The sequence below is a fragment of the Zonotrichia albicollis genome, chromosome 5, assembly GCF_047830755.1.
Source record: "Zonotrichia albicollis isolate bZonAlb1 chromosome 5, bZonAlb1.hap1, whole genome shotgun sequence".
NCBI lineage: Eukaryota > Metazoa > Chordata > Aves > Passeriformes > Passerellidae > Zonotrichia > Zonotrichia albicollis.
In genome coordinates this window covers 15,966,218-15,983,900 of record NC_133823.1, presented here as the reverse complement: position 1 = coordinate 15,983,900, position 17,683 = coordinate 15,966,218, and the positions used below count along the sequence as shown (strand labels likewise).

The window sequence follows — 17,683 nt, the reverse complement described above, 5'->3', positions numbered from 1 at the left end:
ATGATAATTCAGCGTGTGAACAGACAGAACATTTTATCATTATTTTAAGAAAAAATAAGAAAGGTTGTGTTCTTGGAAAAAAACCTTTTTTTTTTCTCAAATTTAAAAAGACAAACTAGAGAAGATCAGATTCAACAAAAGTATGGTATTTCAGGAGATGTAAGTTAAAGAAGCTTTTTTAAAACTCATTAAAATCTGCCCCATGACCTTACCTCAGCACTCCAAGGCCTGAGGTGCAGAGGTAGTGCAGTAATGGGGTTGTGTGTGCAGCATCTGCTTTTTAATGAATCCACCATGCATGTACTTCACTGCAGACAGAGCAGATTGGGCTACTTCAACACAGTTTGGGTGTTTTACATCTTCCTGATAGTTACAAAGGTACATAACAAGGTGCTACATTTGCCAGAGGACAAATTAGGTGTCACATCTCCTGAAGGGAAAATTTCACGTTTCTTGTTAAGAGTTTGATTTTTTTGAAGAAACCTGACAATTGCATGAAAAAAAAAGCTTAATTCCTCTCAACCTGCCTCAGCAGAGAATCCATCCTGCTTGCTGCAGTGCTGAACTCCATCCAGCTGAGACAAATACCTCTTTGTTCATCTGCCTAATCCCCAAGGGCAGCAGCCTGGTCCCGATTAACAGACACTCCTGCTCCTTGCTGGTTTTTTCCCCTGTGACCTTTAAAAGCAAACCAACATGACATGGTTCAGATACAGAACAAACTCTGAACACACACACACACAGAACCAGAGCCCATGCTCCCCAACATAAAATGCCCATATTCCTTCTGCAGCTTTGCAGACCGCTGGAATAACAACAAGTCCCCCAGACTGCCAGGCAGATGCTCTTATCTGCTCTAACTCGCCCAGGAGAGGACAAGCACTAAAATAAGCACCAGATGGCCAAAAAGCCAACCTGAGAAATGAAGGGAAGATCTGTGCAAAGTGCTTACACATCTAACACTGGTAACAGAAAATTCTGGATTTCTCCATTTAGTCTACACTACTAATGACTCCAGCAACACATTTATAGCATTATAAGTTAGGCACCATCCTTCAACTCTGTGCATGAATCTATAGCTTAGTCAGGTCTAAATGTTTGTAATAGTAGATTACCTTTTTATTCCCCTTGCTCTAATTCTTGAGGTGAAAAGTTGTTAGAAAAATCACTTGCTAACTAATACAGGTTCATCAACAATTTGCATTTGCTAATGATGTCTAACAGACCACAGTGATTGCTGTCCAGAATTCTTCTAAGAGGCAAAACAAACATCTAAATTATAACTTTCTAACATCTGCTTCCTCTAGGGGAGGATTTGTATGAGGTTTGACAGATGCAAGAGCTCTGAAGAATGGCTGTTACAAATGAGCCAGATAGCAGTCTTGGAAAAGGCAGCCAATCTCAGCTTATTGAAATGAGCTCCAACCCAAGGCAGAAATAACACACAGCTGTTCCTTCTGACTGCTGCTCAGGAGAGAGATGGTATCTTGTGATAGTATTAATAGATCTCATTTTCCAGGTGGTATGCAGAGTAAAAGAGAGCTCACCATTTCATCTCATTTGATGAATGTTATTTATAGTGTATTAAACAACAAAACCCCAGTCCTCCCCCCAAATCTACAAGCTAGCCAGTGTAGCAATGATAGTGCTGAGCAAAACAGACAACAATTACCCAAGTCCATACATTAGCTTTTCACTCCAAACACGATTTTGTTCACACCACAGTAAGGGCTTTTAGGGTCATACTGTCTTCAGAGAAGTGAGTGACAGTTCTGTGACTATAACAATTCAATATAATTCTGATTACAATTTAGCATGAATTTTATTTACTAAGCCAAACATAAAACAAATTTTATGTTAATATAGTAGCAACTCCTTTTAACAACAATTTTAAACCTGCCTCTACACCCTATTCCCAGGACACTCTTTTTACTTAAGAAATAGCTTCCTTCTGGAGAAGCTGGATGAAAGAGGAATATCTATGTTTACCACAAGTCCTACCAAAAAAAGGAAAAGAAGAAATCAGGTATATTTTTTAAAAAAATTGTTGAGATAAGAATATCAAGGCTTTTTTTCCTTTTTTTTTTTTTTTTTAAGGAATTAGTGAAAAGATGAACAGGACTCCTGCTTGTTTGTACATCCTTTCAAACAAACGCCATGATCAGAAATAACAGTGCCATAAGGCTTACAGCTGGGAAAGAAAACAGGAAGAGCAGATACTTTTCATGGCCAAAGAAGTGCCATGAAACCCAGTGACACTGTCTGCTGCCATGGACTGTTGGCCTTAATTAATGCTGCACAGATCCCTTCTCAAACCTGTGCAGTTCCATTTCAGTTTTGGGCCATGGGAGGACAGACAGCTGGGACTGGAGTTGATCCCTGCAGGACTGTATCTCCAGGGCCAGCTGCTGACTCTTCCTAGAGACGTGGACAAGGGCTGGGCAGATCTGCCCCAGCAATCTCCTGCCAAAGGTGAGTTAATGTTTTTGGGCAGCAGGAGCGAGGGCACATGCTGGCTGTGTGTTGGGCTGGGTTTTAACACTGCTGCTGCTGCAGGGAAGGCATGTTTGACCACAGAACCACATCTCCCCTGTGTGGGAGAGCCTGCCCATACAATTCCTTCCCTTCAATTTTGGGTCAAGCTGTGCACAAATCTTGTGCAGGCTGTCTGAATCACATGCAGAGTATGAAACAACATCCACATCTGTTTCTCATACAGCAGTTCCACACAGTTCTGCACCCTTCTGGCCTCACAGTGCACAATCTCTACTAAATTCAGTCTGTGTCTGACAGGATAAATTCTCATTAGCACCTTGTGCTTTCCCTTGTGAGACCCCATAGGAATAACACACATTACTAAAAGGCACTTAGAGAAATGAAGGCCAACTATCCTGCAAAGGGAAGAGCTATCATAACCTGCAGAGTCTTATGGCTGTAAGTGGTGAATAACTTTAATCAGTGCCCAGTCTGACAAGATGCTTATCAGCTGCCAAACTGAACAAAAGTTTGGTGGGCTCACAGCACCAGTGCAACATGCTGGGCAACGCTGCTGCTGTTGCTCCCCACAGTAGGAAAAACATGTTACCCATAGGAATATCTATGTATTGCCTACCATCTAGCCAGGAGAGAGAATATAATTTGCAGCTGTATAGAACAGTACATTATATGTTTTGAATTTGTTTTACTCAGTTTCCCTTAAGAAACTTTCACCAAAGTGACTCAAAATGAAGGATAAATATTTAGCCTCCTTGTTTCAGAGATACATTGTCATAGAGGAACAAAATTTTAATGCAGATAAACTTACTGTGTTGTAAAGATCACACTGCTATATAAGACGCACTGAACACAACTTGTGTGCCAAGATTGAAGTATATTATTGCACATCCACAACGAATTTCCAGTGGATGGACAAAATGCATAAAATCTAAATGAATAGCACACAGATGACACAGCTTAAATGATACTTCAGGACATCAAAGTGAATAGTCTAAACACTTTACAACTCTTTTTCTAGCCACATTTTAAAACCTGGAGATGCTGAAGGAAAAAAGCCATCTCACTGTGAAAACCATGTGGAGCTCACAATACTTGTCCTTAGGATGATGACTTTTGACTCAAAGGCTCTGTGCTAAAAGCTGAATAGAGTAACTGATCCTTACTACTACTGAATAGCACTCCTCAAATATCACCAGACTTGTCAAGTTATAGGTGCCATAAAGCCTTCCTAAGTAAGCAGTCATAAGAGTGATCAAAAAAAAAAACCCCTAAAAGTACTTTTCCTTAGAATTTCTTATCCTTAACAAGATATCAAGCACTGCCTGAGAAAATAAAGAGCAGAACATATTATTGTCTAAGATGCTCACAGACAACACACTGCAAGCAGGTGCAGACATTTTTATTTTTTCAAAGTAGTATGAGAACTTCTCTAACTCTATACCATGGTAACCCTTACCCAAAATACAGGATTTATACACCTGTCACTGGAACTGAAATCACCCATGACAAAGGCAGTAACTCAAAAGTGAAAATTCTGCAGCAAAATTGTACCACCTGCAAAACTCAGCATTTTACGGTTACTTTAAGGGGTAATGGACTTTCTAAACACAAAATTAAATTCCTTAATTTATTCTTGAGCAGTTTTCTAGAGGAATGAGTGTCAGCACATCCTTGGGGATGTAGAGTAGAGGCAACCCCTCCATTATCTATGCTCTAGAAGGAAGCTGCTGTCCCTTTCTTGGGCCACCTGGAGATAGGCAGTGCCATGTGAAGCTGACTCTGAATTGGGAACACACAAGTGAGAAAGCTGGAAGGATCATATAAGTCTTTGGAAAATGTAGAATTCCATCTAACATGGACTGGAATGACAGTTTTCTTGCACCATGAACACTTAGAAAGGGGAGAGCCACTTCTCCTCTTCCTTCAGTCTAGTCCACCAAAAAGCAGCATTTTGCCTTTGGAAAGAGGAGTTTAATGTCTGAGCAGAAGATATGAAACCTTTCATTTGATTTTCTCCTTCCAGCAAAAATTCAGGATTTAACAAGAAGATGAGGAACAGGAGCCCCATAACAACTGGTTCCCAGTCCTACAGCCTGTGCTCTGATGCAGGAAGCAGAAACCTCCTGCAGAGATACTAAAGGACCTGTATGCTACTGGTGGCTTCTTACTTTCCAGCGATTTTATAAATGAGACGAAAACCAAGCACTTAGCTGAGAATGGTTTTCTTTTCCTGACCACAGTCATAAAATCTGTAGGATGGACAATCCTTGCTATCTTCATTTAAACCACAGTAAGTTGATCAAAAAGAATTTGATAAGAAAGGAAACCTTTCTGTTTCAATTCCTGCCCTCACCCAATTTGATATAAACAGTAACATCAAACTCTGAGCTGATGATGTTACCTAGAGACAATGCAGTGCACTGAACAGAGAGCAACTTGTGCATGATGAACTGAAGATAAGCACTTCAATGCAATAAAATCAGGAGAGAAATTACATCCAAAAGAGTTGTAAAGGGATGGATGGATGGATGGATGGATGGATGGATGGATGGATGGATGGATGGGAGAGGCGATGCTAAGAGGGCTTGATTAATATTAGCAACCTTAGTGATGAGAACCCTTAAAAATATTCACTGAAGACGTAGAACTGCAACACTTCTCAGGTCATGTAGAAAAAGAAGTGAAACTAATAATTCAGAATATATTTGCACCAGGATGGTAATGCTTTCAGTTCCATGGATACAAGTCTCAGGGGGATCCAAGAGTTTTTCTCTGTACTTCAAATCAGTGGTTGGGAAACAGTGCTCAGATGTTCTGTGCTCAGCGATTAAAGGATTAACAGAGCAGGGCAGCAGATTTCAACCTCTCAAAAGTTCTGAATTCATGTTTGTACATGCTGAGCTTTTAGGGCTGCCCAAGGAGGAGATCATTTGAATGGGATTTTCAAAGGCAGACAGAACATACCTAGCCCCTTTCCATAATATAAAGTAAGAGAAACACAAACATTTCCTGAAATTAAATCTTGATCCTCCAATAAACTTAAGGAGAGAACACACCTCTTCACCAATGCAGGGTTCATGCAAGGGCCAGAGCTTATTGGGTAAAGGCTGCAGAACAAAAGATTTATCATCATCTGCAGGGCCTAGAGATGAAAAATGGAGTGTCAGGATTCCACCAGCAATCTCAGTCATGACGATTTCCTGAATGCTCAGACTTGAAAATAGTGGTAAATTAACAATTGACTGGATTAGACATTGGATTATTAAGTATTTGCAACCCAGTTTTGAAAGAAAGATTTAATATTGGTTTTAAAATGCATCTTGAGTAAGCCATCTCTGTTTTGTTGAAACCATAATAATAATACTCATAATCACTTGACACAGCTTAATTTTCTATATGGCTCACATGCTTTTCAACACAGGAACTGCCGGAATATTTTAAGCTTGTTCTGCACACATCAAGTGTCCTGAATCTGGTCAGAGCAATGCATTTCTGCTTCATAGGTAGAGCACAAACCTGACATGATTGTCAACATAGAATAATCCATTTATGGGGGATGCATCTCTGCAGTGCTTTCAGCCAGCCCAGCTCCCAGAGCTTCTCAGTAAGGAACTGTCACATGACAGTAATTTTCTCATTATCCATGAAGCTTCCTTGGCTTCATTGTCTGTAGTGCCTGGCATGCTTCTAGTCCCTCTGCTAAGGCACCATCCCTGTTCCCATCCCAGCTGCCCAATTTCTGACCTGTTTTCTTCAGAGAACTGGGATTTTTGGCTCACAGGCAGACTTGAGTTTTATTTTCTACTTTAAATATAAAGTTAATTGGGCAGTGACAGATCAAACCAATCAGCTGGCACCTCTTCAGCTAAGTACATTAACTATGAAGCTCTCCTCTTATTCTTAAGCTCTGTCAACACTTAAGCCCATCTTAAGAGCTTGATGCTACCTGGAAATCCTTATAAATGTACTTTCTCATACTAAATTAAGGTAGAAGGTTTCTATCCATGCTCTTAAAGTGCTTTAACGCTAATTACTCCATATCAGTTCTTGTTTCTGTCACTGTTTATGCAGCCATTCTCTGGAACAGTCCACTGAACTTCCTTCAGACACACATTTCTGCTGGAGGCAAACACAAGTACGTGGCAGCAGGAAGACTTCTCCTCTGCTGAGGGTCTCCTTGACAGTTTGGGGTGGTGACAACTGGCAGATAAAGCAGTTAGGTTACAGGAGGAGAGTACAGGCACAGCCACAGAGATGATGGACCAGCAGGTATCACAGTCAGTGCCACCCTCCTTCCCTGGCATATCAATCCAGATATCGTGGCAAGAAAGTTGAGCATAGAAGGTTCACAGGGTGGGCCACACTCCACATCTGGTAGTGTCCTCTGTCTTCAGAAGAAATATGGACACCCCACACCACTGCACAATGCAGAGCACCCCTACAGCCCTTTTTCATCCCTACAGAGAACAAAGGCAGTGACGTGGAGCACAGAGGGAAGGAATAAAACCCTTTTCTCCTATCCTGTAACTCCATATGTGGCAGAGTATGAAAGTGGTTGCAGGCATGCACACACTTTCCCCAGAAACAGGGGAAAGGGATAGTTTAATCCTCCTTAAAAAAAAAAAAAAAAAAAAGATAGGGAACATGTTTCTGAAGAGATGAAAGCCATGACAAGATATCACATGGATATTTCCATCAAAAACGTTTTAAATGCTCAGAGCTGTGGCTCCCATTCTTGCATGTTAAACACATACATGCTGTTTGGTTAACACTGGATCCACAGCAGAGAAATTGAAATTATACTCATAGTTTGAGGAGAGAAGAAAAATACTAATTTTGCAAGCTAAAGTTATGCCAGCCATCCAAAGCTGTTAAGCACTGTGGATCTCTGAAGAAGTGTTTTTGGCACCAATGCAAATAAATGTAAACTGAGTAAAGACTATATGAAAACAGCATGATGAAATTTAAATGCTAGTAAATAATGTTTTTGCTCAAGAGGAATTTAATTTAGAAGATACCGTTTAAGTTACTAACTACAGTACCATTTGCAACTAGACAGAGAAGAAAATTCATGGACATTTTTCTTCATGGGCCAGGATATGATTATAAGTATAAATACTATTGATATTTTGCTGCTATGGAGATTTCCTATCACTATGTAATCATCAAAATAATACAGAAAGGAGCATGTAACAAGTGCATGATAGTGTGGAGTGTTACCTTCAGCAAGTTGAGAATGGGCCACAAAACCCAGAAGTTTCAGAAATAATCTACATGACTACAATAAATCCTTTTTACTTTATTGGAGAGTTGCTTAATTTTGACAAACTGTGAATTGTGGTTATTTTAATGGTTTTTTCAATCAGGCTCAGAGATTTGGACCTTTCCTACAAAGCAGTGTGCTCTCAGCCTTGGAGGATGGGAAAGCATTGGTTAAATTAAAACAGTTCTTCTAAGAGAAAATGAACACAAAAATATTTCTATTCAAGCATTTCATAGTGCTGGCTTTAAAATAAAAATAATGCAAGGAAATAACAAGGTACTGCTTGGCCTCATACTGACAAACAGGGAAGAAAGGACTTGTTGGAGATGTGAAGCTTGGGGGCAGCCTTGGCTACAGTGACCATGGGATTGTGGAGTTCTGTATAAAGTCAGAAGGAAGCAGGGCAGCAAGTAAGACTACAACCATGGACTTCAGGAGAGCTAGCATTAGCCTCTTCAGGGACCTTCTTGGAAGAATCTGGACAACAAGCTGTCCATGAACCAGCAGTGCCCTGGAGGCAAAGCAGGCCCATGGTATCTGGGGTGCATGAGGAAGAGCATTGACAGCAGGCCGATCCTGCCCCTCCACTCAACCTTGGTCCCACCTGGAGCATTGTGTGCAGTTTTGGGCTCCTCGGGACAAGAGAGAGATGGGGCTCCTGGAGTGAGTCCAGTGGACAGTGACAAAGACAATTTGGGACCTCTTACATTAATTAAGGGCATCTCTCTTATAAGGACATGCTTAGAGAGCTGGGCCTGTTCAGCCTCGAGAAGAGATCACTGGGAGGGGACCTCATCAATGTCTGTGAGTCCCCAAAGGGAGGTGTCAAGGGGAGGTTTCCAGCCTCTTCTCAGTGGGGCCAAGCAAAAGGACAAGAGGCAATGGGCAGAAAATGAGGCACAGGAAGGTCCCCCTGAACATGGGGAAGATGATCTTTCTTTGCTGTGTATGTAACTGTGCAATGGATCAGGCTGCCAAGAGAGGTGTGGAGTCCCTTCCAGCCTTACCCATTCTGTGATTCTGTGGAATGCTGGGTCAACCTCCTCACACAGTACTTACTACCCTTCAGCTCAATTTGCTTTGATGTCAAACCAGACCTCCTGCTCTAGGGACTTTCCCATTGCTAAAGCAAGTCAATTCTCTATTTCTTTTCACCTGCAAAATCTTCAGGCCAGCTTTTGTTATGTAGCTTGCCCCCCACAAGACCAGAAATAACATAACCAGAACTCTGCAGTAGAGGCAGGAGTGGCTGCCTGGCTGTAATCCTTCAGAAAGCTTTGCAGCCTTTAAGAGTTTAATGTGCCTCTGCTTACCTTCCTCATTGCATGAATAATGCTCTCATTGCCATTCTTTTTGTGTTTTATCTGCATATGATAATTTCTTCAAGCTGAAAGTTCCCCCAGTAATCACAATATTTCATCCACGTTCACCTGGTAAATGTCTCATTTGCACTAATATAAAAATGTGGCAACATGTTGCCTAGTGACCAGGAGCATTCTCCTCCATCCTTTTCTCTCACAAAGTGAAGCTTTTTCTATAGCAAATAAGTGAGTATTTTAATGTTATGGAATTAAGTTTTATTAGATGTCAGCTTCCTAATAACATTGGCAAGATCTATAAAATAAAACTCCACACATCTGCTTGCCAAACGACTTTCTAAGCCTCCTAATGTTTCCATTTATACAATACAATCCTATTTTATATGTCATTTTACAGCTCTAGGAAAAACACTTTCCAATCGAAACACATTCCAATGCATACATTTGGCTTACAGGAATATATACAAGTGACAGTCCCGTGTCTATCCAAAGGATTTGCTCTCTTTTCCTACTGCAATTCCAAACAGTCATGGTCTGTATTTCACCTCTGTCTTAACAACCCTTCCATTACACAGTTAATGGTAAGTGCAGGAACTACTGAGCAAAGTTCTTTCATTTGTGATCTGCAGGTGGTGATAATGGTCCCTTTGGCTTTAAACACTTGGGTGTCAGATTAGCACAGAGAGAATGCAGGATGATGCACAGAGCAGGATGTCAGCTGCAGTGCTGCCAACACCCAGCTCACAGGCCTCGGGCTCAATTCCAAGAATACACACAGCAGGCTTAAAAAACAGGGATTTTAAATATAAAACAGGATGCTTGCTTCTTTTAGTTGCCTCCATGTTCTTTTTCATGCTTCTCCCTTCACATGTTTCTTCTATCAGTAGATAGGAAGAGGGCAAGAGTTAAAAATATGCCATAGCATATTTTCAAATAAAACCTGCCACTCTCGCATAAATTTCCAGTTTCTGTACTCTTAGAAAAAAAGTACTGAAAAATCCAGTCAATTCACCTGTGGATGACTTGGAAGCACATTCCTCTGCCATCCAGATACAACTTTTATGTGGCACCACACAATACTGCACCATCTCAAAGCTTCTCACAGGGAGATACCATCCTCCAGATGAGCCTCCACCCTGTCTCCCTTGAAACACTGCACTGACATCTCTGGAGAAACCAACCACCAGCATCCAAAAGTTTCATCTGTTTCAGGGACCAAAAGGAGACATCAGAACTTCACCCTAGCAATAATAACTCAAGTTCATGAAGTAAATTCTGGCATTTTCCTGTGCTTTCTAGAGCAGACACAAATACTGACTTAAACACATCTGCAAGAGATATTCTCAGCCAAAATGAATAGAAGATTAAATGTGCAAAGAATGAAGCAAAAATCGTGTAAGACAACCCAAGAGAAATAATAGGTCCCATCACACCCATCACATATCATGTTGTCTAATATTTAAATCATTAAAATCCTTGAACGCTGCCACAGAGAAACACTCTCTTGTGGAAAAGAAATATCACCTCTCTTGTAAAGAAGCAGGAGAACAGCCTTAAAAAATGGCGGAAAAAAATTCCACCTTTTGGTTTTGGTTATGAAATTATATTTACTCCATCCCTTTCTGAATAGGGATTTGATTTAATATTTTAAAAGGCTCTAATTCCCAGTTTCATAAATGACTTTTATTTTTTAATATGACTGGCTTCTAATTCAGTTGAGCATATCTAAAAAGTACACAGTTAAGTAGAAACCACATAAATATTGTTCAGCTTCCAGGAAGCCTCACTGCAATTGGCAAGGGTAACAACCACAGTTCAGATTCAGGACAGCCAAGAGGAAGGACAGAAAAGGCACAAGTGAATTAAGTGAGAAATTTCAGAAAGAGGGATGAAAGGCTTTGCTGAACATTATTAGTGTATGGGAAAATAAGAAAGGACTTGCAGACAACCTGGAGGAGTTTAGTTGCACATAGCCCAAGTACTTAGGAAAAGTCACTGTCTGAGATGCCTTAGGCTATGAGCAAGAAAACTCTCCTACTATTACATTTCATTCTTCCTAAGGAAATTTGGAGTTTGTCCACACATTTATAAATGAGCAAAATTCTTCCAGCTAGAGAGAGGACCAGGGATGGAACTGCTGAGCTACGTTTCTACCTGCTGAGTTGTCTACAGCAGCGAGAGATGACAAAAAATTTTGCTATGGGTTGCACATTTATGGTCTCAGATTTTATTAAAAACTGGTGGAACACATTCCTTATAAAGCCTTGCTTGGGTGTTATTTCTGAATACTGAAGGGCCAGATTTATAAAGTGAATTAGGGATTACTGTTCTTTTTGGCTCTGAGCAGCTCCTTATGTTATTCAGCATAAGGGGAGGGAGGAGAAGGCATGTATCTGATATGTACCATCAAGTTTTTGCTTCTTATTTGAAGACTTCTTCCATCTTCCTCCCCATTTTGCCTCCTGTCTCATCTAGATGGCTGCTTTGAGGAATTCAGCTGCCTTCTATAACATGAGACTGAAACCAGGTCCTTGAGCTCTTTTACTGACCAAGGAACACAACTTCATTTCCTACTGGCATCTGAAATGTGGCCAGCTCAGCCAGAAAGTCAATGAATGCAGAGAACTTGGCAGACATTCTGTGTAGGATACACAGCAGAATAATTGTCCACCCTGCACCTGAGCTCCTTGCATGCCAGGGATCACACCTTTCTAATTCCAGGCCTGGAGACCACAGACTGAGAGTCATTTGGTGGGGAAAGAGGAGTGGGTTATTGCTCTTGAGAAACACAGGAAAGCCCAATTCCATCTCTGCTGCTGCTGCCTCTACACCACATGCATTATCTGGCTAGGTACAGACTCCCATTCCACCTAAGGCAAACCAGCATCAGCTGCCTCACGTGAGTGCTGCTGTAAAAGCATCTGGAAAGTGCTCTGTGCCTCTGGAAAAGCAGAGAATAGATACCCTGAGGACCCCTCTGGGTCTACAGCACTGCTGCTTATGGGGCAGGAATATTTCCAGTCATTTCCTTGGCCTGAAGCATTTATAACACAGTGAAGAAACAGAAATAAAGCACTGAGTTTCTGGCTTTAGAGTGGTGTGTATCCCCACTCCAAGTTTCCCTTCAATCCAGCTGCTCTTTCCATTTATACTCTGAACTGCACAGCACTTAACACTGGGTTTAAAGGAATCTCCACACCTCTTAACCCACTATGGATTGCCCCATATTGCTGCTTTGTCTAGATGCTTTATGTATTTTTAAAGACATCACCACATTCTGCTGGTTCAAAAGTTGCAAAGTCAATCTCAGAAAGAAAGAAATTATTAAGGAATTACCTGAGAACAGCCACAAAAAGAAGCTTCTGTTTCTGGTTGCCATCAATATTTCTTTTTAAAGGAATATAATTTTTATTACTGACAACTAAGCTGTTATGAAGTTCTGGGATTTGGAAGTCAGTTCTTAAATAACAAGCATAAAACTCATGGGAGGGAAGGGGAAGCTGAACACTAAAGACCCATTGAAAAAAAATGAGCATGCTACTGGGAAAACAGGGAAGACAGAAAAATTGAGGAAAATGAAAGGTCCTGAGGAAGTGGTGCCTTTGTTTTACTCCCCAGATATGAGGAGGACCAGCCATGCTACTAGGTCAGTTTCCTTTGCCTCCTTTTTAAAAACAGCCAAGGTAGATGGAAAAGAAATAACAATATTGTTCTTCAAAGCCCAAGGGCCACCACAGCAAATCAAATATTTTTGAGTCAGCAGGACAGTGTGTTTGATAAAATACCGTCAAGTTTGAGCAGCATATGCTGGACCAGTATGATGGAAAAAATATAAGTAAGGGCATGCCATGGGAGCCAGGCTGGGATGGAAGCAAGGGAACTAAAGTGTGAATTCTGTTTCTGAGCAAAGAAATTATTAAGAAGCTTCCCAAAGGCAGAACTAGATACCCATGACATGCATTATTTAAACATGAAGGGGAGGAAAGCATCAGTTAGCTATAGCATAAGGGATATTTATACACTTGTAAATGGGGAAGTGCTCTGATTTACAAGGTAGAACAGCCAAAAGCCTTGCTTCATTACACCTGTGAGACCAAAAAAAGGCTGTCTCTCACCTACTTTGTATTTTAAAGGCAGAAGCTATCCAAACATTTTAGATGAGATTTGAAGCATCTTTTTCAGACACTTATGCAATATGTTCCATTTTCCAAGATTTCATAACAAGACAATTAATATATCCATATATTTTCATTAATTACTACTGGATTCTTACTGCATTCTTCACCAAACAGTTCTGAAACTTTCAATTTCTTTTAGCTTGGGGAAAATATTTTTTTCAATGTTTATTCAATGTCAGCATCGTTACTGGCTCTCTTTGCACTGCCCATGTTCCTCATTTAAGGTATTAATATGACTTTCCTCTTCAATATATTCTCTCCTTCCCTCCTGATCCCCCAGTCTCTGGACAACAGTTTTCAATGGCAGATGGATGTGGTAACTTTCTTAAAGAAACAACAATGTATTAAGATCAGATTTTTGTATGCTCTGTATATCTGAACATATTTTAAATACATGTCACAACATGGATGCTCAGCTGTATGACAAGAACAGTCAGTATGCTTTCTTAAAACACAGGGGACAAACTCCCTGAAGATCTTCATTATTAGATAACTACCCTAAAAGGCCCCTTATATATACATATTTGCAAAATGCAACTAGCAACAAACACCACTTTCTTCCTTATCTTCTACTTGTTCCTTCCTTTTTCATTCTATTTTCAGTGATAGTCCTTTAAACTCAGACAGCAAGGTTATCTGACTAATCAGATAAGGAAAAACATATAATAAAAGATGAGCAAACAATTGATTTTGATTTTCCTGGGAAACACAACTAAATAACCCTGAGCACATCCCACACATACTTTGAGTAAAACATCAGTCATATTTTGTTTTTATAGTCAAGTGAAAAGAAATGAGATTAACCTATGGTTCTTGTTACATGTCACTTTAAAGTAATCTTTTAGTGCTAAATGCAAGCAAAACACAAGATATTTCAGTATTAAAAATGAAATTTTTCATGAAGAATAATTGCAATGTATAGTTCTCAGTTTGGCTTCTTTACTTTCTGCAATAGGCAATTCCAAAATGTATCTTTGACAAAGAGACTTTCCACCCAGAATTTATACTTGGCTATAATAGTTAGAATGAATACACCAACTTATTACAAAGCTAAAATAGCCTTGTTGATGAACTTCAATATTATTATGTCAAAAATAAGTATTATCTCACAGCAGCATGTCTTTCACTACCCACATACGCTCATGACTGCTGGTCATGTAACCTCTTTTAAAACCATATTGAAAGAGGTGATTGAAAGAAAGCATGAAACATGCATGTTGGAGGATTTGTCTTGCAGAAGAGAAGCATGTCCATGAGCTCCACAAGCCACCCATGCTACAATTCCACCCCATTGCTTTCATCAGGACCATTATATTCCTGAGTATAATCCAGAGGAGCTGCTGAAAATGGAGCACACTGGGTTAAGGACCAAGCACTCTGTGTAAGTACAGGGAACTCAGAATTCCCCATAGTGCCATTAGCTAAGCCTGGAAGATGAAACAAGACCAAAAAGGGGTAGGTAATGCCTGGCTCTTAAAGCCAGTCAGTGGCAATTTAAGAGCAAAGCTCCCAACTCCTAATTTCCAGCCTAAGATTTAATTAATGTCAACTACAAAAGCTTTCAGACTGCTTTTACAATCTAACCAACAAGAACTTCGAACACAGGTTATTATGTTTGCAGAAATGACCTGAAGCCCCACTCTTCAGCATCCCAAATGCCCAAGAGTCAAACTGAAATCAGTCTCCAGGAGCTATGACTCCTTGAAACAGGATATTGCTGGCCTTTGCTGCTAAACAGCAAATTTTTTCTTGTGTGAACTTCTATTTAAGCATCTATTTTGGGATTAAGGAATGCAAATAAAGAAAAAGACCATCCGCAGTGAAACTACAAGTCATTCATGATTAACAAGTGCATTATAATCCAAGAAATAATCCAGAAAATATTTTATATTTTAATGTGCATCTTGCTTCCTTGAAGACTGCCAAACTTCAGCTAAGTTTAACACAGATTTTTAGGAGAGGAGCTTCATGCCTTTTAATTGCATGCCTTTCAAAATGCATTTGGGTGTTTTTTAAAGTTTCTGGCATTTTTAAAATATATGCCTTTTTCTTTTTTGATTTTTGTTCTTGTTATATGATAGAAATTGTAATCAAGCAAACATTATAGCAGAGGAATAATTTCATACATCTGCTACTCTGCCAAACTCTCCCACACAGTATTTTGATCCAAATTCTGCTGATGAAATACTTCTGCACACCCTCACAGATTCAGTTTGGCTCACACCTTTAAGTGGAGACAAATATTGGTGGGGAGGTAGAAGAGAGAAACTGCTAAGCTTCCATTTATCTTCCTAAACATAGCACTCAGATCTCCTAAATCACTGAGCTTCACAGAAAAGATAAGATTCCTGCCGCTAAGCAGCCCAAATATTTTCCCATCCTCTCCTGAAGATGGACAATTGAAGTGCTTACTATGAGACTCAAAAGTGATGAAAAGGATGTATTTGCAGTCATACACATCAACTCCTGAAAACACAAGGCAGTGTGACTGCACGGCTCAGGGTCTGCTATTTGCAGCATTCCTTGATGCTGAGAATATTTGCACTTAGAGAATTATTAAAGAGATGTATTAATATAAAAGTAAAAAAATCCCAAAACTGAAAATATGCAGAACTGTTAAAGTGCCTGAGGGAAGACTAGGATACAGAGGAGGAAAACTTGCCAGAAATGACCCTAAATTTTAGTGTTCTCTACTAGTTTAAGAAAAAAAAAAGCCTTTAGTTATTTAACAGCAAGCATTTACTTTGTCCAATGAAATCAGATCCTGTAACCCTAAAGAAACAGGGCTCAGAAAGGATGAGGTCAGTCTAATGGTTGTTTTTTTTTTAAACACAAGGCAACTGGATGTTCTGAAATCTATGCAGGAATTTGCAAGAAAAGAGTGAGATAGTTGTAAATGAAAGTTATATTATTATAACTAATTATTATAACAAATGTAAAATATACCCTGGGCTCATTCACTACTTTGAAATATAAGTCTATGGCAGGGTTATCACAGTAAACAAATAAAAACTAAGAACTGCCCCAATGTCTACATTATACCATAGAAAATTAGTCATTAAATTGCAATATTCTTTTAGACATGCACAGTGTAGAATGAAAACTGCAGGAATCTTAACTGTGTCAATATTTACCACAAAGACCACTTAACAAGTTGGACTTGCTTTCAAGAAAGCAAACAGTGAACATTTGGAAACAGTGTTGTCTTTTTTTCTCCCTGTAGAAGAAGCATCTGGTTTTGGCAAGGAAGGATAACCACAGTGAGACACAGCCCTCTTGCAGACACTCCTTAAGGAGCAGTGTGAATATAGCATGGAATGAGGACACTTTACTCTCCCACCAAATACAAAAATCCCATCAAACCTTCTTTCAAATGGAATTCTGGGGAATAGCACAGTGCCAAAACCATTCTGTTTTAGCAAAACAATAATTCTGGCCTTCATTTAAGAGTACAAAACCAGTTTAGAAATACTCTTTAAGGCATGAAGGAAAACAGTTATAAAAGGGCTTGGGGGGGACTCAAAAAGTTTCTTTTGAAATGGCCAGGAGGAGTTTGGTGAACTTCAACTGAACAGAACCTTTCCTAATTTTCTCCTAGAAAATACTTTGTGCAAACTGACATCCTCAAAATCTTTCATCTAGATATTGCTGACTAGGAAGACACTTCCTCACACCCTGAACTTAAACACTGGGGCTGGCAGGATGTTCACTGATGCAATTACTATAAAGAAGTGCAAAGGCATGACCAGTTTAAGAGGAGGCTGAAATCTTCCTCCTGTCAGTCCTGTATTGGGGGAAAGCAGGGGTAAAGGGTAACCAATATCTGGGACTGTCCAGAAGGAGACAGGGAGAATTTTGCCTTTCCAATTTACCAAATGGCAAGGCTTTAATTACATTTCTTCACACAGTCTGCATGTTTCTCACTCTTTTCCCCTAAGTACAAATGGGTAACATTTTCTTACTATAAAGGAAGATATTGCCCTGCACATACAAGACTGCAGATGGATAGGACGGGTCGAGATGCAAAGATTAATTATATGTGCTCCACTCAGATAAAAGATGTGAAATTCAGCTTCACAATTCATCCTCTCCTTACTAAAGGCAAAACCTCTGGAAATCCAGCACCAAGAGCACAGGCTGTCCCCCACCAACCCTTCTCAGTGTGACACACTGCTACATTCAGACTACCACAGTTGGCCACTGCATACCCTAAGCACATGCACCTGTTCTCCCCTCACCATCAGAAACCAGGATCTTCTACAGGTAAAAACCACGTTGGGAAAATATCCCTTCTCAGATGGTAAGAATCTGTTTTATGACCAGGCACCACAACAAAAACAGCCTCAAAGAGATGTAAAACTACACCCAGTGTAATTTTTTTCAAAAGAATTATTTTACTCTAAGCTACATACAACTCTAGACACTCA

General features: G+C 39.9%; 1 long non-coding RNA gene across 1 annotated transcript in view; it reads right to left on the bottom strand.

The window, feature by feature from the left end:
• The window catches only part of LOC102060434 (uncharacterized), a 338,547-nt gene that overhangs the window by 164,679 nt on the left and 156,185 nt on the right, over positions 1-17,683 (bottom strand). The gene's annotated exons all lie outside the window — the stretch shown is intronic.